At 36.2% G+C, this 26,759-nt stretch overlaps 1 long non-coding RNA gene across 1 annotated transcript; it reads left to right on the top strand.

The window, feature by feature from the left end:
- The first annotated feature begins 13,654 nt into the window (after window positions 1-13,654).
- Window positions 13,655-23,518, top strand: LOC148113078 (uncharacterized). The gene is made up of 3 exons (XR_015728501.1): window positions 13,655-13,863; window positions 21,382-21,447; window positions 21,543-23,518. It is a non-coding gene; the product is annotated as an uncharacterized LOC148113078 (long non-coding RNA).
- Window positions 23,519-26,759: the final 3,241 nt, after the last annotated feature.

The following is a 26,759-nucleotide window of genomic DNA, read 5'->3' as shown; positions in this document are numbered from 1 at the left end:
GAGAAGAAGAGGAGGGGAAGAGAAAGTACGAAGGAAAGAAAAGAGAGAGGTGATAGGTTTGAGGAGAAAAACTGCTGTACAATAAAAAAGATGAAATGGAAGAAAGGCAATCCCGAACAAATATAAAGCTATTAAGATAAAGAATGAATTGTTTAAAGAATAAAAGAGAACAAATATGAATAAATAGCAATAATTAGAATTTAAGGGCAAATGAAGATGTTGTTTATGTAAGCAAGCATAGAAATATTGAGACATGATAAAAAAAAGGGGGGGGGGAGAGATTTTGGCCAAAACTGTAAATGAGTAAAATGTATTTGAATTTGATTAATTGTATAAGATAAGATATGGCCAATGCTCTGTTCAAAAAAGATGTGGATAAATGTGGTAGGGGGGGACACAATAAAACTTGTTTTACAAGAACATATTCTCAGAAAAATATGGGGTTTAAGATTTCAATAGAAATATTTCTTCAGGTTTTGTTAATTACCGTATTTTTCAGAGTATAAGACGCACCTTCCCCCCTCTAAAAGGGGTGAAAATTTAGGTGCGTCTTATACACTGAATGTAGCCCCGCCCACCCACTGGCCCCTACCCTTTGGCCTCTGCCTCCCAGCAGTTACCTCCTTGCTGCAAGCAGCAAGAAGGAACAGCTCCTTTCAGCTTCAGCACAGTCTAATTAACACAAACTGATTGGATCGGCCTGCCGATTCTCAGCTGTTTTGCTCTCAGCTGTTTTGCAGGGTCCTCTGCTGCTTGCTGCAAGGAGGTAAATTGCTGGGAGCAGATTTTTTTTTTCTTGTGCTAATCAAGCTATGCTGAAAACGAAAATGAAAGTAAAGCAGGCTGTTTGTTGTTTGCTGCAACGAGGCAAAATTGCTGGGAGGCAGAGGCAGATTTCTTTTTCTTGTTTTCCTCACCAAAAAAGGTAGGTGCATCTTATAGTCCGGTGCGTCTTATACTCCGAAAAATACAGTATATAAATTGGGGGGTGGGGTGAGGTGGGGGATTTAATAGTAGCATCTTGATTGTAGAATGACTTTCTAAGAGAGGCTCATTTGGTAGCTATGTTAGAATCTTTTGAACCCAAGTGGAACCTAATTCATTTTCTAAGTCTTAAATAATGCTCACTGTATTTAGGGGATTAATGTGTGCTGGCTTTGGATTTTCAGGACTCCTGATGAAGGATGCTGGCAGTGGAGTCATTTTTTTAAAAAAAGGCCCAATGTGACATTTCTGCTCACTGCTTGGCCTCAACCCAGACAATATAGGAAGTTTTCTTATTTTCTCCCCTTTGTCTACTATCCTGGTGCTATTTGACTATGATTCTTGATTCAGGTTCAGTTAGAAGACTTTTTTCCACCTGTCTGTGAGTGCCAGAAATTGGAATTGGAATGTTTCGCATTAGAAACCTTCCTCTGCCAGTGAACTACAATTCATCACACATAATTTTCCACTGGGCAAGGGCACACAAGTTTTGGATGCCTTACTCTTGCCATTGCCTCAAGAAAAAAGATGAATAAGTGGTAACCATGGGAGAGGAACTATGACTGAAGAGAGGGGATGAGAGTGCAATATGTGCTTTGGCATGCATCCAATGATATTGCCTCTTGGCATTAGTTGTGCACTGACACATGGCATGATTTCATTCCAACAGGGGACAGATGAACAGAGATCTTGTAACAAAGGCTCCCAATAGGTTTGTGCCTTTAATCAATCTTTGGTTGATTAAATAAGATACGAATTGGTGTACATTACCTTAAAATAACTCTATTATGGCATAAATGGCCTCTTGAGACAGAAGAGCATTTTTACATTTTGTGAATGCTATAAATATATTTTTAAAAGCCTGCAATGAGGTAAGCCAATATTTCTTTTATTGGCCAAAGAGCACAGAGTCACACACTACATATTAGGAACTCTGAGGGTACCGAGATACAAAACCTGAAAATTACATACTAATTAATCTTTGCTTTACTAGGTCACTTCAATTATGGTGGGTAAGTGATATACATAATTGCTTCATTATTTGTAAGCATGTATTTGGGAGGTAATTACATGCTGTTGCATGCATTAGGTAACTAGGGAGGAATGGATTTGGCACACAGTTTGAATGAAAGTAACACATGGCCTGGCAACTGGCATTCCAGTTTGGATTTGAGTGTTCTGCAGATGTTCCACACAGCACAGAGTTCTCTCTTAGAAAACCAAATGGGACATTCTGTGAATGTTCTTAAAAAGAGGAATTCTGACCCTGTGTGGCACCTGATTGCAGAACATGCAATTTACATCCAGAAACTTTATGCTCCTAAGTGTAACATTTTTTTTTAAAAAAAGAGGTGAGCTTAGGGCCTTGTGGACACTTTTTAAACAGAGTTGGGCAAGCTTTTTGGGGCTGGAGGCTGGCTTCTTTATAATTTATTTATTTATTTATTAGATTTATATTCTGCCTTTTGCTTAGAAGATTAGGGCAGCATAAATAGCACTTGCTCATTCCGCAGCCACCAACTACATCTGAAATTTGTAAGGTTGAGCGATTGCCCAAAGTCTTTCAATGAGTTCTTGTGATTGAACATGGACTAAAATCCAGGCCATCTTCAGTTCCACTCCAACAGCTTTACCACTGCACACATTCTCAAGTAGTTGATAAACTGGTAGGGATGGACAGCTTTGAGTGGCCGGTTGATGATATAAAGTGAACATAACATTTCATGTGATTCTTTCCTTTGAGCTGTGATTCTTTTCTTTAGGTTTGGGAATATATGTATTTTTAAGGAAAAATGTTTTGGGACTTTTTATATTTTCCTTCCTGGAAGGAAAGTAGGTACCAGAAAATGTTACATGAGCCACATGGGATGAGCACTCATGGTTCAAGAAAGGGAGGAGAAATGAAAGACAGCCTGAGGTAACTTTATTGGAATTTAATTTTCATGTAAAAATTTGGTGCCTACTGGTCCCATGGTCTATAATTTGCTATGTTTCTAGTTAGTTTTATAGGGATTAATTTCTTACCCTTAGTTCAGCAATGAGGCAAGAGATGTGTGTGTGTGTTTTCAGAATGCCAAAAGCATTCTTGTGATGCACACCCTGCCCTTTCACCCATTTTCTATGTATGTCACAACATCTCAAATACAAACAAAAGGGAAGGAGCTTGCTCTGTGAAGCCATGACAAAAGCAACAAGATGCCACTGATTTAGTTTCTGAATTAATTTAAAGTATAAATGGTCTTTTCACTAAAAACAACACTTATCTTTTTAGGGCTCCTTGTAACGCACTGCAGTAGAAGTGTGTAGAACTCTAAGTAGGTTATTCAAATCAGCAAAGCTGCAAACAAAACCATCCCTCAAGGCAAGAAGAACTGTGAAGTGAACTGCAAGTTAGGTCAATTTGCTTAAAATACAAACCCAATTTTCCATTTCTAGACTAGGAGTGGTAAAATTATTCTTTTTAGGGGTAATTTAAAAGAAAGTTCGTCTTCTTTTATATCTTCACCATCATTTTCTTAGAAAGAAATTAATATTTTGCAGTATTCTCTAATTATTATCATCACCTGTGTGTTTAAAGAATGAGCGGTGGGAAATAAATGTTGTGAAGCTCTAGCCTTCGCTCCATATAATGTGATTCTTGGCAGCTTCTCTTTTCTCTGTCAAGCCTGAATTTGATTGGGGTGCATTACTTGGAGCCTGACAGTCGCCTTACTGATGTCTCAGTGATGGGGAGAAAGTATTAAATATGTAATGTAACATAGAAACATAGACACTGTGCTGAATCTTTTAAAACACTTGACTCAAATAAGCTTAATATTTTAACACACTGGTCAAATAGCTGTAAAGCTTACAAAATCTTAGATGCACATATATAATATTGCAAGGAAAATATAAATGTTAGAGCAGTAAGTAGGAGTACATTGGGTAATCAGTGAATCTTGAGATGATTCAGACAGATCCAATAGATTTGAATTGGATACTTCTAAAGGAAATTAAATTTAAATCTGAAAGTTACCAAAATGTTCCCTGAGGAATTTATAGGAATGCTGTTGTATATCTACAAAGACAAGAGTATTTCTTCCCTAGTTTTTGGCATTAAAAAAATGCAAGGGAGCGGGAGGGGAAGCACAGAAAGTCATAATTCCAATTTCTCCCTGTAGGTAATAATTTAACTTGGACTCTATTGAATACTTTAACTTATTATAAACACACAAGTATAAGTTATAAACACAGAGGCCAAAATGAATTACATGAGCCCTGGTGGTGCAGTGATTAAAGTGCAGTATTGCAAGCAAAATCTGTCCACAGCTTGGAGTTCGATCCTGACAGGGTTCAAGGTTGACACAGTTTTCCATCCTTCCAAGGCTGGTAAAATGAGGACCCAGATTATGCAGATAATGCTTCTACATTGTAAAATTAACAGAATAACAGAATTGGAAAGGATCTTTGAGGTCTTCTAGTCCAACCCCCTAATTAAGCAGGACATCCTATACTATTTCAGACAAACGGTTGTTCAATCTCTTCTTAAACACTTCCAGTGTTTGGAGGCAAGTTGTTCCACTAATAAATTGTTTTCATGGTCAGGAAATTTCTAGGTTGATTCTCTCCTTGATTAGTTTGCATCCATTGCTTGTTGTGTCCTGCCTTCAGGTGCTTTGGGAAATAGGTTGAATTCCTCTTGATAGAAGCCCCTCAGATATTGGAACACTGCTATCATGTCACCCCTACTCCTTCTTTTCATTAAATTAGACATACCCAATTCCACCAACCAATCTTCATATGTTTTAGCCTCCAGTCCCCTAATCATCTTTGTTGCTCTTCTCTGCACTCTTTCTAGAGTTTCAGCATCTTTTTTAATATTTTGGCAACTAAAACTGGGTGCAGTATTCCAAGTGTGGTCTTACCAAGACATTATAAAGTGGTATTAACACTTCATGTGATCTTGATTATATCAGACATGGAAGTTATTTTTTCCCAGAACTAAAACATTCTAATTTAGTATTATGAGTAGCATTCTAAAGATGGGAGAAAACTAATTGATTTATTTTCCACTTGCCCTCCCCTTATTAGGAAAACAAACCGTATCAATGTTATAGCAGGGTTGGGCTTTCCTTTTTAAAAGGATATCATTCTCTCAATATTAATGTTTCCCCCTTCTGATACTTTCTCTGTAAATGTGTGTGTGTGTGTGTGTGTGTGTGTGTGTGTGTGTGTCTGTGTCTGTGTGTAGTCTCCAAAGAAGCAGTCTCAAAGAGGTTATTCTTATCAAAAGTTTGACTTGGCTTTTTGCTATCAACCAGAAGTGTTGTGGTGAGACAGTTGGGGAATTAGCGGGCTCCAATGAGCTCCGTGAAAACCTGGATTGACGAATCGCTGCCAAGGGGTCTTCAGACTGGAACTGTCCTGTAGGGATGGGGAAGAAGGAGAGGCACCTCAGAAGACCAAGACGAACAGGCAAGTTCCTCAAAGGTCAGAGGAAACGCCCTCTGATTCAGCAGCGGGGGCGGCAGCCATTGCGTCTGTCAAGAAGCTGGGGCAACCGGGTTAAGTATTGAGCAGGAGCGGTAACTGGAATGGAGTTTTTGAAGCCGGGTGAGTGACAGCCAACCCACAGGCAAAATAACAACAACAAAAAAAAAAACCCGAAAAGAAAATTGATCTTTGAATAAAACTATTTGTAAAACTTTAAAAACTAGAAGTAACCCCAAAATTGGCTAAAGGATTGGAAAGAAAATAAATAGATCCTTTTTTTGAATGTTAAGAAAAACAAAAGAGAATTGGACAATAAGCCCTGCAATAGAAGTGCTATATAACTAAAAGATAAATAAAAGAAAAAAGAGGGGAAAAATATTGTTCAATTTGGACTGGACTATAAAATTAATTTGGTATTTCCAAAGTTAAAAAGAAGAAAAAAGAAGCTAGTAAAGATTGTTAACGTGGATTGAAACAAAATGGATATTTTGTCAGACAACTAAGAGGAATTGTGGATTGTAGAGAGACAACTTCAGGAGAAAAAAGATAATTGCAATTTGGAATATTTGTTTTGGAAAATTCTGAACTTTATTAGTGATAACAGCCGTGAGAACCTTTGGGAAGGATTGCTTTGTCTGCAAGCGGCTTGACTTTGGGGGAAAAAAAAGAGGAATACAACGAAACTTTTAAAATTGGAATAATATCAACCCAGAAAGAATAAAATGGCGCAGGAAATTAGAGAAATGATGGAAATGATGTACTCATCATGGAAAATAGAAATAAGACAAATAATTACAATATTACATGAAGAATTGAAACTTGAGGACCCAAAAATTGAGATAGAGCATGCTCAAGCTGACAAAGAAATAATGACGGAGAAGCAAGACACAAAGACTGAAAATAAAGAAGATAAAGACAATGAGATTAATTTTTCAAAATTAATTGAATATGTGGATAGTAACAATAAAAAGGAGGTTTTTAGAGATTACATTGGGATTAACAATGGAAAAAACAGAAAGGGTGGAAAAAGACAAAGAAGGAAAGAAGGGTGGAATAGAAAGGAAAAACTTAAATGATTACATTGGAATTAACAGTGAAAGATAAAAAAGAGAGAAAAAGGGTGGAAAACAACAGGAAATGCAGGGCAAAATAGAAGAGTCCAGGACTTTGAAATACAGAATGATTACACTGGGATAAACAGTGGGGAAATAAGAAAAGGAGAAAAGAGATGGGAAACAATGGGAAATATAGGGCAAAATAGGAGAGTTCAAGATTTTAAAGCACAAAAGAAAAAAAGGGGAAAGAAAAAGGCAAAAATAAAAATGAAAAGGGAGAAAAAGATAAAGAAATGAAAGAGAAATAAGCCATATATATTTAGAATTGAAATATGAATTGTAGTAAGAAATAATGGGAAATCATATGATTGTAAAAATGAAATGAATAATAATTGGAATATTTTTATTTGCATTTTTTAAATTTAGATAATGATAAGTTTTTAGAAATATGAATAAGTGTAAACTGTAACAATTGAAATACCTTTAATGGTATATGGTGGTGAAAGTAGAAATGACTAAGTTGTGGCTTTGAGCAATATGTTATGTTATGTTATGTTATGTTATGTTATGTTATGTTATGTTATGTTATGTTATGTTATGTTATGTTATGTTATGTTATGTTAATTTTATTTATATACCGCCCTTCTCCCGAAGGACTCGGGGCGGTGTACAGCCAATTTAAAAACATAAATATACAGACATCATCATTAAAAATAACTAAAATCAATTAAACAGTTTTGGCCAAAATTTAAAACCCCAAGTTAAAACTGCAATTTAAAAACCACTTAAATAGACAGCCCCACTTGTCGAAACAGTAGAGTCTTGAGGGCACAGCGAAAAACCCGGAGGTCAGAGATTGTAGGTATTCCCGGGGGCAGTTCATTCCAAAGGGCAGGAACTCCCACTGAGAAGCCTCTCCTCCTGGGTGTTGCCAGCTGTCATAATTTGGCCGATGGCGCCCTGAGGAGTCCCTCTCTGTGGGAGCGAACTGGTCGGTGGGAAACTATTGGTGGCAGAAGGCGGTCCTGTAAATACCCTAGTCCTATACCATGGAGCGCTTTAAAGATGGTAACCAATACCTTGAATTGCACCCAGAAGACCACTGGGAGCCAGTGCAGCTCGTGCAGGAGGGGTGTTACCTGCGTGGCCGCATTCTGGACCAGTTGGAGCCTCCGAGTGCTCTTCAAGGGGAGCCCCATGTAGAGAGCATTACAGTAGTCCAGCCGGGAGGTGACAAGGGCATGAGTGACCGTGCGGGGAATATGGGGAAAGCTATATCATTAGAGGATACAGCTAGAACATTTTTAAATTTAACTAGGGAAACTGTAATGAATTGAAATATTTTTAATTGTATATTGTGGTGAAAGCAGAAATGATTAAATTGACGTTTGGAGGAACATATGGGGAAAACTATTTGGTTTATTATTATCATGTAAACATAATTAATTGATTTGTAAGAAGTTGGATTGCATGAAAATGGACATAATTGGAATATCCATGTTCACATTTTTGGAATTTATATAAAGAAACATATGGGGAAAATTATTTAGTTTATGATTAACATAAAAAGAAAAAAGATATATAAGTGATTTATACTAAAATGTTGGTTTGTATTATCAAAGGAAATGTATGTTATAAAATAAGTGGGTTTATTATTCCCATAAGAATTGAATAATTGTAACATTACATAATTAATTTGAGGATGGATATAAAAATAGATGACAATGGGAAGGGGTACAGCATAGAATAGAAGGGAAAAATTGAATTTGGTTAAGATTAGAGATGAGAATGAAGGGGAATATTGGTTTTAAAAAAATAGATGAGAATAAATATCATGGCAAAAAGGAAGTATAGAAATTGTAAATTTAGTTGAAATGACTAAACACTGTTTAAATTTGTGAATCGGCCAAATAGTCTATTCAGAGAAAATACATTGTATGTTTTTATATGTTGTGACCCAGGCCCAAGTAAGTAATAGGAAAAACAGTCAATGAAAAAACAAACTTTATTCGAACAGCTGAGAATTACTTCATTCCCAGCGTCGTTCAACTAAATTAAAGCAAATTCCTCCCAACACAAATTCCTCAGTCCTATCTCAAACCTTGGTCCAATTAGGCAAACTGCCAACGGCCTTTCTTGGCAAACATTCAGAAGTCACAGATACAAAAATAAAAACAAGACATAGACAAAGAAGATGACGAAGCTACCAACGTTGTTTTCCGGCAAAACCCAAACACTGTTGCTGGTCTGTTTTAAACCTTATGGGAGGGGCCAATCATCTCTTGGCCCTACTCCTGAGTTGTCCTCTTTGCTTGAGCTGCTCTTGCCTTCTGGCAGCTCTTCTCATGCGTACATTAGGAACAGGCTTCTCCTGTTCCTATGCCTCATTCCTATCAGGCTCTGGAGGCTCTGGAATCCGCACCTCACTCCCTGATGGCCCTGGCCCCATCTCTGCCTCTGACGCAGAGCCCTCATCTGGGCCTTTCCAGCCTCAGGACTGGCCCATGTTCTTCCTCAGCCTCATCACTGTCTGACTCCGCTGCCAACTCCGCAGGCTGCTGGCAGACCACAACAGTATGTGTGTTTGTGTAAAAAATAAAAAAAACTTAAAAAAAAAGAATTGGCTTTTTGCTAAGAATGGTTGAAATTGGATGAAGAGTTTCATGACACACTAGAAACTCAGTCTTCTGACCCTTGGCCTAATACAGGTGCAGGCAATCTGAGCAAAGGGTCTTTTTGTGCTGTTTTTGTCATTTTATGGTGAAAAGTCAGTGAAAATGATAGCATAACTGTTAAGGTTATGTATAGGTTGTTTTTTTTAAAGAACAGCAACATTCCCCATCCAAACCAAGCTTTGCCCATTGTTCCATCCTTTTTGTGGAATTCAAACTCCCAGGTATGAGTAGACATCGGCTTCCAGAAATTTGCCACTCCTGTATTAAATTATGGATGATGCTTTTGCTTCTGAACCAGATGGGAACAACTGAAGTATGTTCTCGGAATGTTGTCATACTGTCATTTGCTATCGCCGCTTAAAATTCCCACTGAGCTTTTCTCCTGTAGAAATCAAGTATTTGTCTATAACTGTCTCTCTTCTTGACAATATACTCCTCAGAAATGAAAATAAGGACAGACCAATCAGTGCAGTGTAATGAAGTTCTCTTTCTAGAAATCTCTCTTTGATCTCAAGCAATGCATCCCAAAGACAAGGCCTATATTTAACGGATATGAAGCTGGAGCATCAGTATATTATTCACCTGTTTGGCATAACTGACAAAATCTATAGCAATTAGTGGTTTCTCTTGTGTTTGTACTATGTTACTAATTAATGAATGTGTCAACATTACCAGCTGTTACAAATGAATTAAGATAGGCCACCTGCTAAGGAAAGGCCTCATACACCATAAGTTGTTCAAAAGAGTAATAAAGAATAGACTAGCTACACAAAAGGTGAGAATGGAAGCTATTATGACCTTGTGTTAAAAGCAAATGTGACTTAGTGACTTAGTTGTGGATTGTTCTACGTGCATTATCACTCTTTCTCATTTTTGTAGCTTAGCCCAGGAAAAAAAATGTTGCAAGTTTTGTTGAGAAAATAGGTAAATTATCTAAATTCACTACCTGTGAATTTATGGAGCTTAATTCAGTAGTCAAAATGAGAGGCATATTTGTGGCTCAATAGAATTAAGTTTACATTGTCAATCAAACCATCATCCTACTGCATTAAGGTTCACTGAAGATAAAAATTAGCTGAAATTGAGGTGATAAAAGAGAACACTATGAGCATGAATATAAAAAAAAGCTTCAGTACAGATTTGCTTCAGTGAGATTGGTGGCATGTAAGTTTGGTAAAGAAATAAAGAAGCTCCAATTTTATCATCATTCTTACATTAATATTAAATATGCAATGGATTATTTAAATTGTATTATGCAAATTTAATTCTAAAGTATTATTTAGACCAGGGGTCTGTCTAACACCAAGGATCAGTTTCATGGAATACAATTTTTCCACAGATAGGAGGGGCGGAGGAGAATTGTTTTAGTTTTTCTCACTTGCCCAACACTCACCTCCAGCTGTGCGGCTTGGTTTCTAACAGGCCACCAGTCTGTACTCTGTACCAGTCCATGGCCTGGGAATTGGGGACCCCTGATTTAGACATATCATCGAACAGAAGATGATAGCACTGTGCAGTTACTTGGAGCTTTGAATTTAATCTACAAAATATTCTTTAAAGTGTGAGAGGTGGTGAAAATGTACCACATGGTACTGTAGCTATATGTTTTTTTCCCCATGAGAACACAAGGCAGCTATGAAGGAAAAAGGATAATTTCTTGAAGGAGAGATCCAGAGATATGCTAAATTTGAACTCCTGAACACTCCTTTTGTAGATCATATCCAAAGCATTGTACAGAACTAGAACCTTTTAAAATGTTCTAATATTTTTGAATCTTACATTTATAGAAAAAATAATGCAGGTAACAATTTTGGAAAACACATTTCAAATACATGTCTATATTTCAAAATGCTTCTTGTCTATATTTCAAAAGGCCTCCCAAAATTAATTTTAGATTCTTTATTGAATAAAATCTTTTGTTTTTATAACTTCATTGGTGTTACCAATGAAATCTTTCGTGAAATTTGTCATTCTCAAATCAGTTTAAGGGAGACCATCAAGTATCTTTAGATACATATTATCAGTTTCAGACAGATCTAGAAATCTAGGAGAACATAGAAACAATGCAACATAGAAACTCACACATCTATTGGGGGACATTATACACAAAAGTCTATCTACTAGAGAATACTATGCAAATCTCCTTTTACTATGAAAAAAATTACACACAAAAATTATGCACATTAAGAAACATGAGCAAAACAATCTATTTAAGCAGATTGCTTATATATCATATACAGTATATCATATATATGATATATCATATATCAATATTTGTATAAATGTTTTTATAATAGATGGGGCTAGAAAAAAAGTTGCAATCAATAACATAAACTATTTAGATGAAATGAAGTTAACCAAATTGCTTATCGTGAATGAACTCTTCTGTACCATAAAGGGGAAAAAAAGCCCAGTAAATGGAAAAAAGATACTCTCCCTTTTGTGCAGAATCAGATTCTACTATTTCCTGAAAAGTCCTTACTATAAGAGTTTGTGAAAGAGCTGATCACAGCATAGATAGATATATCTCATGTGTGATATCCCTCATGACATCCACATGTAACATCAGATATAAAACAAAGGTACATTGCAAACATTTGTTTCAAAGAGTAGGAACCCACATCTACAGAAAGCTTAGGTTTTGTCAATATCCTATTAGTAAGCATGTGAAATTCTTAAAATGAGCAGCCCATATGACAATATTTAGAAGAAATGGGATTTCATATATTCACTTATATAAATTATAGGTGATTTCAGCACTAACTGCAGTTAGTTGTTTAATTTGATTTTGGTGACCTCTGACCTCAAACTGATACTGGGCAATTCTCAAAATAAAACATAGTTCAAAAACAAACAAACAAATAAAAACATAATGCAATCCAGACAACTTTATCAAACCAAGAAACAAATATCTAGCACTTCTAACAAGGTGGTCCCATGAATGTTATCCCAATGGCTGGAAGAACGGCCATATCTTTAAGCCTTTATTGAACGCCATCAAAGAAAGAACTGTCTCAGAGAGGATTTGATTCCAGAGGGTAAGTTTTAAAAAATCTTTTTTTAAAATGATTTTCTTCAAAATAAACAACTTCCTCTTTTCAAAGAAATATATTCATAGGCATCCCACAGATGGGAATAAGGGATTAGGTGATATTCATGTTATGACATGTTTGCAGAAATGATCTGAATTTTGTAAGTATGTAGCCATGTAAATTGCATGGATTTCATGGTGCATACAATCTCTTTCTCTCATCTCTCATCTCTCAATATCTCTCTATGTATCATCTATCTATCTATCTATCTATCTATCTATCTATCTATCTATCTATCCATCCATCCATCCATCCATCCATCCATCCATCCATCCATCCATCCTTCCATCCATCCATCCATCCATCCTCTATCATCTATCTATCTATCTATCTATCTATCTATCTATCTATCTATCTATCTATCTATCTTGTTTCTTTAAAAAAAATAATTTACTCTCTCTCTCATTGCTATAGAGAGAAAAGAGAAATAAAATTGCTGCCAATTTATAATAAATTTACAGTAATGATGTGGTTCATAGCCAGTGGAAGTCATGTTGTAAAATGTACTAATATCTGCTGTGTTTATGTGAACAGACTAATCTGACCATCCTTATGGAAATTGTGGTGGGGGTGCACACATCGTACTAAACCACAGTTTTGATGTTCACGGTCTCTTCCATAAACCACAGTTGACTAAAATAATATGTTGTGCCAAGCCATAAATAATGGCTTATAAAACACACTGCCTGGTTTATATCATCTACAAAAGCAAAACCAAATAAACCACATTACAGTTCAGCTACAGTGGTAAAGCCAGTCTGCATGTTCTTGGTGGCCATTCTGGAAAGTGCAGTGATAAAGTGATTGAGAGTATTGTTTCTTTTTCCAAAATCCTGGAGGCTAATTGTTTCTTCCTTTAAAATTTGGTGTTCTATTTTTTGCGTATGGATCTACAAAGTGCAAACAGATTACTGACTGGGAACCTACCTCTCTGTGTTTTGCAGCTGTCAACATCTTAAAAATCAGGATCATAAACAACCCAACCCAAAATGTTGGATTTAATTGAAACGCTACTATGGTGTTCAAATGTTTGAAAACATTCTTTGTATATATACAGTAAACTGCACTTTATAAATATATAAGAGCTGGTGCTGTAATTATCAATATTATATTACTGAAATGAAACTTTCTAGACACTTTTGAATATTAATTCAAATAAAGAGTAGAGGTGAACAAGAGCAAGAATTTACAGAGCTTTACTTTCAGATAAATGAATACATTCTGTGCAATGTTAATCTGCTCTTTCCCTTGGTTTATTTCTTTTCTATAACATTTAAGTACAGCTGAAATGATAATTAAAAATCTCTGGTAAATCGCAGACAACTGAGAGCAATGCCAGTTGTTTTGTTAGTGAAGTAGACAACTCCCAGTTTTCTAAATTCTTCTATAAGAAAGAGCAGATTGCCATTCTAACTTTTTCCAGAGTTTGCTAAAAGCTACTATACAACTATACATACTATGAGTATGGATGTCTGGTATAAAGTCACATAACTTCTATTGTTATATGGACTTACTTATAAAGAAGGCAAGTCACTTTATTCAGCAGAAGAGGCAGATGGAAAAATAGATAGGCCTTGGACTTGGGTATGTAACAAGTAAACTATTTCATAGGATTGATGTAAAGTGTAATTGCATAGATTATAATGTGTCTATATGTATAGGAGAAAGGATATAAAAAATAGGGATATATGCAAAGGAAAGTTGGGTAAATCACTTTGAATGCATAGTTATTATTTTTCCAGGTCTAATGTGCTGCAGTGGAAGATGAAAGGCTGAAGAAAAATAAATAATGATTTTGAATTGTGGTGCCATAGAGAGGTTTTGATAATTCTCTGGAATTTATCAAATAATATTAGATATTATTTATCTAATATTTATGAAGTAAAATCAGTCTGGTCCCCAGAAGCACTAATAATAAAACTTAAACATTTACAATACATAATGGAAAGTAAAAAAATCATTAGAGAAAACTCTGATTTTTTTTTTTTTGTGCAAATATTGAAGGCTATCCAAAAAGAGGCTAACAGATGACAAGGTATCTAGATATGTTTACTGCTGACACAAATATATGCTCACAAGTACTTAAAGAAGTATAATTATTAACAAATTATTGTGCAAAATTATGCCTGGTATATCACAAAGAATTGGAAGTGCCATGAATATTTGTGAGGGAGGGAAACAAGTGATGAAATGTGTATTGAGATATAGTAACTTCGCTCCTTAAGTACTTATTATGTGTGATCACAACAGATGCAATGAAGGAACTTGCATTGTAATGGCATTGTGCATGTTATTTCACTTCTTTATGGCTATCTGTGGCCCTCTGTGGGAAGGGCAGGAATGAGCAAAGTACAGGAATAATGTTCTTAAGAAACTATTTGATAAATTGAATTTGTATGGTTGATTTTTGGCATGTGATTATGGAGATCAAGTTTATAGAAGAGGGGGATTTTCAGGGACCACCACATACTTTCCTGGAATGACTATAATGCCTGAATTTTGAGAAAACAAATTTCTTGTTATGCTTCCCATCCTTTCCACTTTGTGATATTTGAAAAAAGATATGAACACATAAGACCCCTTTTTCCAACAAAAACTACATTGTCTAGGCTATTGTTTAATACTAAAGGTTCTATCTATAGAGCAGCATTCCCTACCAGATGTCCTCCTCATCTGCTTTAGACATAGATATACTATGGAAAGAGCAAATCCATATGTGTAATAAATCTATCAGAACATCTGTTATAAACTATGTTAGAAACAAAGAATAATACCAGTCTTTTTCTCTGGTAGCCTATTCTAACCAACAATAGTTCTTTAATGTCTAAAGCATTTTTCTTATTGTGACCTGTTCTTCCTTTTGCAGTTCTCCATGTAACTGATTGTGGGGATCTTTAAATGTGATATATGTCCAACCATATATTATCTCCCATATTACAGTATATTAAAGTACTCTAAAAGAAGAAATATTTCCTTGATTAAACATCCAACATGTTCTGACCTAGGCTTCCTGAGATAGTAAAAAGCACACGATTAGTTCCAAAAACCCTCTTTTTATTTCAACAACTGTGAATTCTGTTTATTCACATCCTGTACTGAGTCACAAACAGTTTGTAAAGAGTCCAACAGAAATTTGCCACAGTCCTTCGGGATAAGGCTAATAAGCACCCACCTTTATCTCCCTTGACATGCTGCCAAAACTTAATTGGCAATTAGCTTTGCAAGGCCACATGGAGCACAGAGTCAAAACGAGCTTCAGAATTTAAACCGACCAGAATGAACAAAGTTGCTTCCTGCAAAGGCTCATGTGCCTTTGCTCCTCCTTTATGTCTTATGGGCGGGGCCAATTATCTCCAATCCTCCCTTTTGTCTTTACTATTCTTGTCTTCTGACAGCTCTGCGCATACGTGCACTGGGAACAGGCTCTCCCTGTTCTTCTGTCTCACTGATGTCCGACTCAGGAGGCTCTGGAGGCAGCACATAACTTCCAGATGGCCCTGCCCCCTCTCTGCCTCTGACACTGAGCCCTCTGAGCCTTCCCCAGACTCCAGGACTGGCCCATGTTCCTCCCCAACCTCCTCACTGTCCGACTCTGCTGCCAACTCTGCAGGCCGCTGGTGGATCACAACGCGACATACACCCAAATAAAGAAAAATGACAAACACAAATATACCAAAAAAGAACAAAAAACATAAAAATGAACAGAATAAAATGAAATGAAATGAAATAAACACCACAACCACAATATTAAAAGTATTGTTACCATGTTACTAATGAATGCTATAATATGAATCTCTATTGATTTTCTTCCTGACATTTAGATACATCTGAAAAGTACTATCAGCTTAGAAAACATTATCACATTTCATAATAAATTTTAGGAGCTGGAATATTTGAATAAGGGAAGTATAATTGTGCTCTGGTGCAATGCAATCTAGTATTCAGATGTATTCAGCAACAAATTCCACTCGAAATTCCTTTCAGACTGTACCTTCCTAGGAGACCACATGCAGAAATCTGCATTCCATAGAACAATCATTCTAGGACTCACACAAACAATGACTTAAACCGAGGTAACTAAGTAACACAAAGTGGGGATCATCCCTAGTGAATAGACATTGAGAGAATTTGCAGCAAGAGAGAGAAGGTTGTATAAGACCTCAGTAAAAATAGTTTATACTGCCTTGGAAATGAAAGTCAAATTGGCTGGTGCAGATGTTACCTAAATAAGAGAAAAATATTCACAAGCAAACCCAGTCCTGATGGTTTGTAAGTATGCATGGCAAGCATTGCCGGCAAATTGTGTCACAATTATTGAACTCCTCCAAGCATAAATTGAATGGGGAATGGCTGTAATTAGCTTAAGCCAAACAGGCTCTAGACTTGTCATTCTTTGTCATTAAAGTGCAGGGTGATAAAGAATGGAAGTTCCAGTAATTAGCACAAAACAGGGAGGGGCCAGACTGTATCTAAAGGCCTCTTTTGCACATCTGTCTGCTGTAATGAAAAATTGACTAGGATAAACGATAGGGAATGATAAGATAATTGCACATTAATAGGCAATTATTTACTTTGGAAAAAATAAGCATTCAAAGAAGCAGGAAAGGGACATTACATAATTATTCCAGTGACTATGGATAGAAATATAAAAAAGCATATATGCATGCAATGCAGTGCTGATTTACACAGCTTTGCCCCAATTCATTGGCATCTCGGTCAGAGAAGGGACATATTGCTATATTCAAGAATATCTGTTTGGAGACCTTGATATTAATGCTTGCCAAAGTAAGGTGATATAAAAGTCAGTGAATTATACAGTTAATATGATTAGGCTTGATAGAATCCTATTGAAATTCCAGTTGTGAAGTTGGCAAAAACAGGATTTAGTGCAGACATCAATCATTGCATAAGTGAAATGGTCCAACTGAGATAAAATAGGAGCTTTATTTTTCTCCAAAATATTACATATGAGATATTATCCTTCTGTTAGACATTTGCCTGGATGTCTATAGGGAAGAAGTTGTATCCTGAGATGTTTTAACAGAAATTGCTTATCAGAATAACTATTTCTGTAGAAGCCTTTGCACGTTTGAATAGTGAAGAAGCTTTTGCATATATGAAACTTCTTTCTTCTATGCATTTGATAATGATCCAGTATGTGTTGATTATGTGTGTATGTGTGTGTGTGTGTGACCTCAAGTCAGTCTTAACTCCTGATGGCTGCATGGACAAGTCTCTGCAGTTTTCTTGGCAAGGTGTTCAAAAGCGCTTTGCCATTTGCCTGCTTCCTAGGGCTGAGAGTGACTGACCTAAGGTGCTAAGACTTAGGGCTAGAAGTCAGCAGTTTCTTAGATTCTAGATTGATGCCTTAATACTGTCCGGAATTGGCTCCTATTTTTATAGGTTCCTTCCGCTATTCTATATCAGGAATGGCTAACTTTTTCTGGATCAAGTGCCCAAAGTGCGCACATACATACACATGTGCCTAAACCCCCAAAATGTAATGTGTGTGTGGTCCCTGCACATGTGCCCCATCCCCCCACATGCACGCATGCCCCCCTCATGCGCCCTGCCCCCTGCATGACCAGCAGGAGGCATGTGCACATATGTGGCAGAACTGAACTGGGACGATGGTTCGTGTGGCCACAGAGAGGGCACTGTGTGCCACCTGTGGCACTCGTGCCATAAGTTTGCCATCACATATGATCAGTTTGCCAATGCTAGGGCTCAGAGAGAATTAATGACCCATTGTCACTCAGTTGTCTTCGAAACCAAGCAAGGATTAAAATTTATTGTCTCTCAGTTTCTAGTACCTTTAACTATTACACCAAAGTGCTTCCTTTCCCTTTAATCATACACAAACCCAGCAATTTTGAATAGACTAATTTTAATATAGCAAACTTTACATTCTTAGTCTTGTAAGTATGCGTTTTCTTAACTGAACTGAACTTCTTCCTGAACTAAAGAAGCTTCTTAGATAATAAGCAAAATGTTTTCCAAGGCAAACAAATAACGAAAAAACAACCCAACCAAAAAAAGTCCAGTTGCTTTTTGAACAGGACCTTTGGGATATGTGTTTCCTTCTTTTTTGCCTTCTCCTTTCATTTAGAATTTAATAATATGGGCCTTTATTGTAGATTTTAGTAGGAGCCAGCCAGTGGTGAAATGTAAAATTTGTTACTACCGGTTCTGTGGGGGGTAATATGACTGGGTGGGCATGGCCGACTTTTTTTTTTTTCTTTTAAAAGCATTTTTTCTACAACCTCTTCAGCTGAAGAGGTTGTAAAAAATGCTTTTAAAAGCCTCTGATGATCAGGCAACTCAGCTGGGATAGTCAGAGGCTTTTAAAAGCATTTTTTTCTACAATCTCTTTGGCCGAAGAGGTTGTAGAAAAAAATGCTTTTAAAAGCCTCTGACAATCCCATCTGAGCTGTGCGATCATCAGAGGCTTTTTTTTTTACTTTTAAAAGCTTTTTTTTTGGCCGAAGAGGTTGTAGAAAAAATGCTTTTAAAAGTAAAAAAAAAAACAGCTTCTGATGATCATGCGGCTCAACTGGGCATTGGGTGGGTGGGGGGGTGCAGGGATTTTTGCTACTGGTTGTCCGAACTATCCACTGCCCTTGCTATCGGATAAGGAGCATTTCATCCCTGGAGCCAGCCCTCCCATACTACCAGTTTTTACTATATTCTGTAGTAGTATCAGTAGTAGAATCCTTCTTCGGGTTTATAATCTGCCAGGATTTGAAATGGACACCTAACATTAGAACCATCATTAAAAAAGCAAAGCAAGGAATGGTCTTGCTTCATCAGTTTAGGAAGTTCAGATTGCCTCAGGAGCTGTTGATACAGTTCTACAGAGGAATTATTGACTCTGTCATTTGTACTTCTGAACTGTCTGGTTTGGTATAGCAACTAAACAAGACAGGTACAGACTCCAACAGATAATTAGGACTGCAGGAAAAAAAAAACCATGTAACCAGCCTGCTTTCTAGAATTTCTGTGGAGGGCTTAGAAAATAACTACAGACTCCTAACACCCTGGACATAAACTGTTTCAATTCCTCCCTTTGGGACACCACTATAGGACATTACATGTCAAAACAGTGATAGTTTTTTCTTTCATGCAATCACTCTGCTGAAGACCTAATCCTTCCTGTCTTATATTCACCCATGTTGTATGGCTATAGCACTGATGGCTAACCTTTTCTGCATCGAGTGCCCAAAATGCAATATGCACATGGTCCCACACATGCACCCAGCCACCGTGCATGCACGCACCTCCCATAACCACCCCACCGCCACACATGAGCGGCAGAGACCCGATGGTCAACTGGTCATTGGGGGGCACACGCGCATGCACGGTGGACCTGAACTGGGGCGACGGCTCACGTGCCCACAGAAAGCCCTCACGTGCTCACGTGCACGCAGAAAGGGCGCTGCGTGCCACCTGTGGCACTCGTGCCATAGGTTTGCCATCACGGAGCTATAATATTATTATTACCGTTCTCTTTTTCTCTACTACCATCTCTTATTGGTATCTTTATTATGATTATTATTACTCTGTTGGTTTATATGTACACTGATAGTTTTTGCACCAAAGACAAATTCCTCATATGTTTAATCATAACTGTTGAAATAAAGCTGTGCTGTTCTGTTCTGTTCTGTTCTGTTCTGTTCTGTTCTATTCATTAGACTATAGTGTCCCCTATATACAAATAGGGAAGCTATCTGAATGATTTTTTTCATATTAAAAAAAATGTGCACAGGTGAGAAAAGAGTGCTAATGAATCCAATTTAGAAGATCTTAATAGAAAGTAATGTTGACACCTAGGCTGAATGTAGAAAAGACTAAACTGAGGAAACTGGCAGCTCATTTGATAAAAAGCATGCTGCATTTTATTGAATGACATCTGGTGATACTGATATCCATGGAAATCAGAGCTAAGAAAGGAATGTAACATTAAAGTCAGAAATTCATTGTGTGTTTCTTTGGTGACCTCTGGGTATAAGGCAGAAATACTTCACACAGATTTCAGTATGATTATATCTTTGAAGCATACAAAACATCCCATCTTGAAATGTTCTGTTTCCAAAATGAACAGTTCTAGGTGATCCAATTATGAGACTATTTTTGAAGCATTTAAACTGCTCTATTTCAGTAAAGATATAACTTATGTGACCAGTTTTCGGATTGCTTCTGAACACATAAAATGGTCTGTTTTCAGAAGTGGAGGCATTGATTTTGCAAAATATTTATATATGAGACATGACAGTGTTACTGTCATTGCATGTACATTATAAATCTATGTTAAACGTGAAACAAATTATTAAATAAACAGTTAATAAAGGAGAACAAGTTGTGATGGGCTAAAGGCTATGATTATCCAGAATCCTGACAGTTTGCCAGCCACTGTGGTTGACATATTCAGAGGTAAACATGGTCAGTTCTGTGGCACACTTCTAAGCAGCTCCCTGGAAACTGAGCAGGAACTGACTAAGCTTTTGTATTTGAAACAGAATTAAATTATTATAGTTGGTTGCACTATCAGTCAGATGTATAGACTGGATTTGGTATTTTCTTCCATCTTAACCATTGCCAAGTCTTCTTGTTATCTGCTTTGGCTGCAAGTTTTCTAATGTACATGTAATACTTCATTTTTCCATGTCTCTTTACTATTCTTTGTTTAATCTTTCTTATAGGCCAATTTGGACTCTTCAGTATCCAGTAAGGCTTCATGGTATATAGCTTTAGTGCATTTTCTTCACTTTTCTTCTCTTCATAGGCTTCCAATGCCTTTCTTCTTCTTCTTCTTCTTCTTCTTCTTCTTCTTCTTCTTCTTCTTCTTCTTCTTCTTCTTCTTCTTCTTCTTCTTCTTCTTCTTCTTCTTCTTCTTCTTCTTCTTCCTCTTCCTCTTCCTCTTCCTCTTTGTCTTCCTCTTCCTCCTCTTCCTCCTCCTCCTCCTCTCCCTCTTCCTCTTCCTCTTCCTCTTTCTCTTCAACTGTCTGGTATATTTGAAACATTTCACACTAATCTATGCTGCTTGATAAATAGATCACTGCATGGATAAAGGGCATGATTCATTGTTATCATTTTCCTTTCCAGGGCTTTTATTTCTGCTTGAGTCCAGTCCAAAGTTTCAACTGTGCACCTAATGGCCAGAATTGTCAGGTATTAATTGCTTTAATAATACCTCTTCCACTGAGTTGGACTTTATTTTTTCCACTTTTTTAATTTATTCATTACTAACTCCTCCTTGATTTCAGTATATGTGAATATTAGCAGTATGAAGGATGGCCATGTTGTGGTCCGCCAGCAGCCTGCAGACCTGGCAGCGGACTCGGACAATGAGAAGGCTGAGGACGACAATGGGCCAGTCATAGAGTCAGGGGAAGGCCCAGATGAGAGCTCTGCGTCGGAGGCAGAGATGGGGCCATGGCCATCTGGGAGCGATGCGTGGACTCCGGAGCCTCCAGAGGCGGACAGCAGAGAGACAGAGGAACAGGAGAAGATTGTTTCTAGTGCATGCATGCGAAGAGCTGCCAGAAGGCAAGAGCAGCTGAAGCAGAAAGGACGACTCGGGAGTAAGGCCAGAAGATGATTGGCCACTCCCATAAGGCTTAAAAGAGCAGCAACAAGCCGTTGCGTTCTTTGTAGAAAAGCAATGTTGATTACGGTGCTTCTTGTCAGCATCTCTTGAATTTTGTAGGGTTTTTGCCAAGAAAAGCCTTATCATCAAAGTTTGGTGATAAGGCCGTAGGACTGGTTATGAAGGATTTGTTTTCGACTAAACTCAGAATGAATTAATTCTCAGCTGTTTTAATAAAATAAGTTTGTTCAAGATTGAATTGTGTTTGGTAATTACTACGTGGCCTCGGTCACAACAGGCCAGGTACTTGTAGTTAGCTTCATCCATATTCTTGATGTTGTTTCCATAAGGCTCAATTCCTTTAGTTTTCATTATTTTTCTTATGTTGATGGTAAGGGTGGCATATTTGTCCATTTCAAATTCATTGCATTCCTTGGCTATATATAATTGGACAGTGATTTTATTTCAAATGGTGTTTTTTCCAGTCGGCTTCAGATTGTCCATGTAAGGGATATAGGATAGCCCTTGGAAAATGTTTTTGATGTTTGATAGCCATGGTCTGATTTGTTCAGTATTGTTGACAGAGGAATCAATACAATGACAAACAATAGTGGTGATAGTGAATCTCCTTGAAAGATTCCTCTCTTGATGTTAGCCTCCCCCAGTCTATCACCATTGACCAGCAACTGTGTCTTCCAATGTGCTATTGATCTTTGCACAAAGTTTCTGATGTTTCTACTGACTCCTGTTATTCCTAGGTACTAGATTATCTAGTTGTGTGACAGGGAGTTAAATGCCTTCTTGTAATCATTCCTAGCTACATATTTTGACAAGTTGGTTTTCCTTCTGTTGCAGTATTCCAAAATCATCTTGTCAGTTAGGAGTGTTTGCTGATCTTTTGTTCATCTGCTACTTGAGTGGTTTCTTTTCTTCTTGGGTAAAAAGAACTTGTCTTCAATTAAATTATGTTGGACTGCATTAGCTACCACACCAGTTAGTATTTAAAAATTTTTTGGTAAGCAGCTAATTGGCCTGTAGTCACTTAATATTGGCTTTTTTGTTGGACCTTTCATTATCAAGTAGGTTTTGCCAGATGTTAACCAACTTTCAATCTCACATGCTTGGCAGTGAGTAGGTTTAGACTAGTCAAATATTTCAGCCAAAAACTGAGCTTTGATCTGTAATAGATTTGGTTTTATTGTTTTTAGAAAAAATAGAGCAAGATGGTTTTTGCCTCTGAGAATGATTAAAAGATAAATTAATGTGTCTGAAGAAATCTTCAAAATTGTAAATGTGTCCAGTAACAGTTCAGTTAACAGCACAGATTAATACAGTGTCACATTAGGATATTTTTGAATATAAAACAATTGTTCATAGGAGGCGTTAATGAACCATGAAAGCATTGATTAATAAACTATGAAAATACTGAATTATAAAATTTGGAATATGCCAGAGGACAAGGGAATTCTTGGCATTTTGATTTATTGACTAAGACTGTTCTGTCTGTAGGGATTCACTTACTATATCTATGTGGAGTGAATAATATCTTGGATATTGATGAGTAAATCTGTCGAGTTTGATTTTGTTCAATTTTTCATGTTCCACCTTTACATTAACTGTATCCCATTTCTGCCTAAGTAGTTTTTAACTGATCAGCACAAAAGTTTGGATGTATTTATCAAGATGTTTATATATATATATAACACATTTTCTAAGTGTATGAATTTTTCTGTGATATTTCTTTATGCATGCATCTGTATATGCATTTTCGTATAGTATTAAATTTAGTAAATCAGGAAAAAAATTCTATTGAAAACATTTACTTAAAATCCTGAATATTTCAATTCCAATGTTAGTTCAACAAATGATTACAAGTTTTCATTTAAGAATTGTTAAATTAACATAAAATTAATGAAATTAACATAACAAAATTTGATTGTGGTTAAAACAGACTTTTGGGGAGGGAGTTCGAAAAAGTCAGAAAGATATGAATATTTAAGGCCTAATCGGACATCCTATAAATTGCTATTTATTTTCTGTGTGTTGAATGGGTTTTTTCCTCCACCCTTTCCCTTGGCATTAAATGCCTGCTTTTGTCTTTTAGATGTCTGTGGTTATGAATTGGCTGCACATTGCTCATAGATACAAATGTTATTGCAGCTTTTCTCTGTGCTTGCAGGAGAAGAGGAAACTTAATTAATATTACTGTTCTGTTTTCCTATGATAAGAACACTATTCAGTCATAAGAGCCAGATTTCTATATTTGATCATTTCATTTTCTAACCCTATTAGCCTGTTTGAAGTGTTTTCTCCTCCTCCTCCATGATCTAGAATGATGAGAACATAAAAAAAAAATGTTGTAATAATCTTGCAATTCAGTACAGTTGTATCATTATTACCTTTTGCTGCATTATGTAAAGCAAAGCTATTGAGTGAAGAAGCCTAACCAAAAATAAAACAAAACAAAATCCAGTTGTATAATAATCTATGGCCTTTTTAAATTGCTTCCATGACATTTGAATTTCCAAATATCTTTGTTTCAATTTTTCCTCTCTTGGATATAGGGAGGATCCTTCAAGAAAGGTCTTACCATGTTTAAGATGGTAAAAATAAAATTGAGAATTGTATTTCCAGGTATTTTTCCATATATTTTATGGAAAGATAAAGCCATAGTGAGGCTACATTTTATTAGCTTCATACATTATAAATTCCATGGCCTGGTCAAATACTATAAAACATGATGTAAGATTTTAGAAGTGAGGTGGTATTATTATTATTATTATTATTATTATTATTATTATTATTATTATTATTATTATTATTATTCTTTGCTAGAAGGGCTTTTTAAGAACCTGGTAATAAAATGTTTATACACTGCGAACTACATATACATCCAGGAAAATAACTACCCTTTTTAAAGAGGTGTTTAAACATATTGCCTTAGGAAGAAATTGGTTTGGTTTTCTGTCTGACTCTCCTCCTAATTGCTTTTATTTATTTACAGAGCACTGATATAAATCACTGATTTCATTTTAAAATGGTAGTGTTGCTGTACAAGACTTTTAATTCTACCTTTCTCCTTGTCCAAATGTCATATTTTTAAAGAGTAGAGTCGCATTTTTCTCTCAAGATTAGGAAGTTGTCATTTGGGGTTTTGGAAAATTTACATTCTGAAATGGTTGAGCAGAAAGAGTTCAAAAAAGTGATATATGGAAGACTACTGATAGTTACAGTAGATATGTGCCAGAATAATCCATAGGTTTACCTCTGTAGTTTCTTCCCCAAACCCCCAAAACTTTAACCTTAAACTGTCTACTGTTGACCTCACCCCATTCCTAAGAGGTCTGTAAGGGGTGTGCATAAGTGCACCAGCGTGCCTACCGTCCCTGTCCTAATATTCCTTTTCTACTTACTCTTTTCATGTATTCCAATTATGTTTATACTTTTACCTGTTATCTTATATATGTTTGACAAATAAACTTATGATTATGATTATGATTAAGTGGTTTGGGGACCTATAGAATTTTCAGAACTTTTGAAGCTCAGCTTCACTAGTCCTTTACCAACCCCTTTTCATCAATCTTTTCTTGGCCTTATCTACTGAAAATGACAGCAGAAATTCAGTTGATAAGTCACAGCAAAACAATTTATCTATTCCATTTATTCACTATTTGGATCTATAGTTATCCTTTATAATTAGAAAAAGCCGCTTTCTAGGAGTAGATGAAGCTTGAAAAAAGCGAATAGAATTGATTGCCTTACTCTGGCCTCTACTCTGGCCAACTCTTATCTGTAGAATAAAGAAGCAGCTTTGTGACCGCCTTAGGTCCCTGATTGGATTAGTCTGCATCACTGTGTGCATTTACAGGAAAGACAAGTGAATAAAATGCCTTTCTGCGTTTTTCTTTGACTCCAAGTCTGATAATTAGCATCACTGAATTCAAGAAAGAGCATTGCTATTATCAAGCTGATCAATATACATGGCCAAAATTTGCTACAGATATTCTCCATAATAGAAATAATTTTACTGCATATTTGGTATTATATTCTGCCTTCATGTAAAATAAAGGGGTGGGGTATCATTTGAAAATCCTTGTAGCAACTTCTGTGCTATTTCTCATTCCTTTTCTAGTTATAATATTCTAATTCTTCAGCATATTCTGATAAAAGGCAAATGTATTGTAATACAATACTCACATAGACACACAGACACACACATCTGTGTAAAATCAAAGGCATGACATTTCATCTGGGAAAGTTTGGTTTCTGACAGAAAGTATTGGATTCATGAAAAATTAGGACTTTGATCAGGTGAAACTCTTCTTATAAAACTATACTATGATCTGACAGAACATTATTTTTCAGTTTAAGTAGCCAGAAAACTTGAGGACTATGACATTACAAATTGTACAATGATCCCAAACCTGGAGAAGTAACAAGCACAAATATTCTACCGTAGTAATCAAACAATAATAAATAAAATACATAACTCAAAATACTTTTTTTTAAATCACAAAGTTCTAAGTCTAACTAGTACTTAGTTTTGCCAATTATTTATTGATTAGTTTAATGACTAAAAACTGATGAAAATAATGCAGCATAGTGGGATATAAAAATATTAAGTGAAATAATTGAACATAATTACATCCAAGGGCTAAAATATCATCCCTTTTGACCCTTAATTTGATCTAGATAGAAAACAGTCAGTTGAATGGCTTTACGTATAAACCTGAGGGTAGACTCATATCAATGGTGTAATGTAAACATGTGCACAACCACATTGATTATGTTATTCTTAAACAAAATAAAAACTCTTATGGATGTTATCGTATAGATTTAGTGCATACACAGAATAGCAAAGCCTCTAATAGTGCTGCCTTTTAAATGTTTTTAG

Source organism: Pantherophis guttatus, chromosome 6 (genome assembly GCF_059756535.1).
Source record: "Pantherophis guttatus breed Tessera chromosome 6, ASM5975653v1, whole genome shotgun sequence".
Lineage (NCBI taxonomy): Eukaryota > Metazoa > Chordata > Lepidosauria > Squamata > Colubridae > Pantherophis > Pantherophis guttatus.
This window is presented reverse-complemented; position numbering and strand designations above follow the sequence as displayed.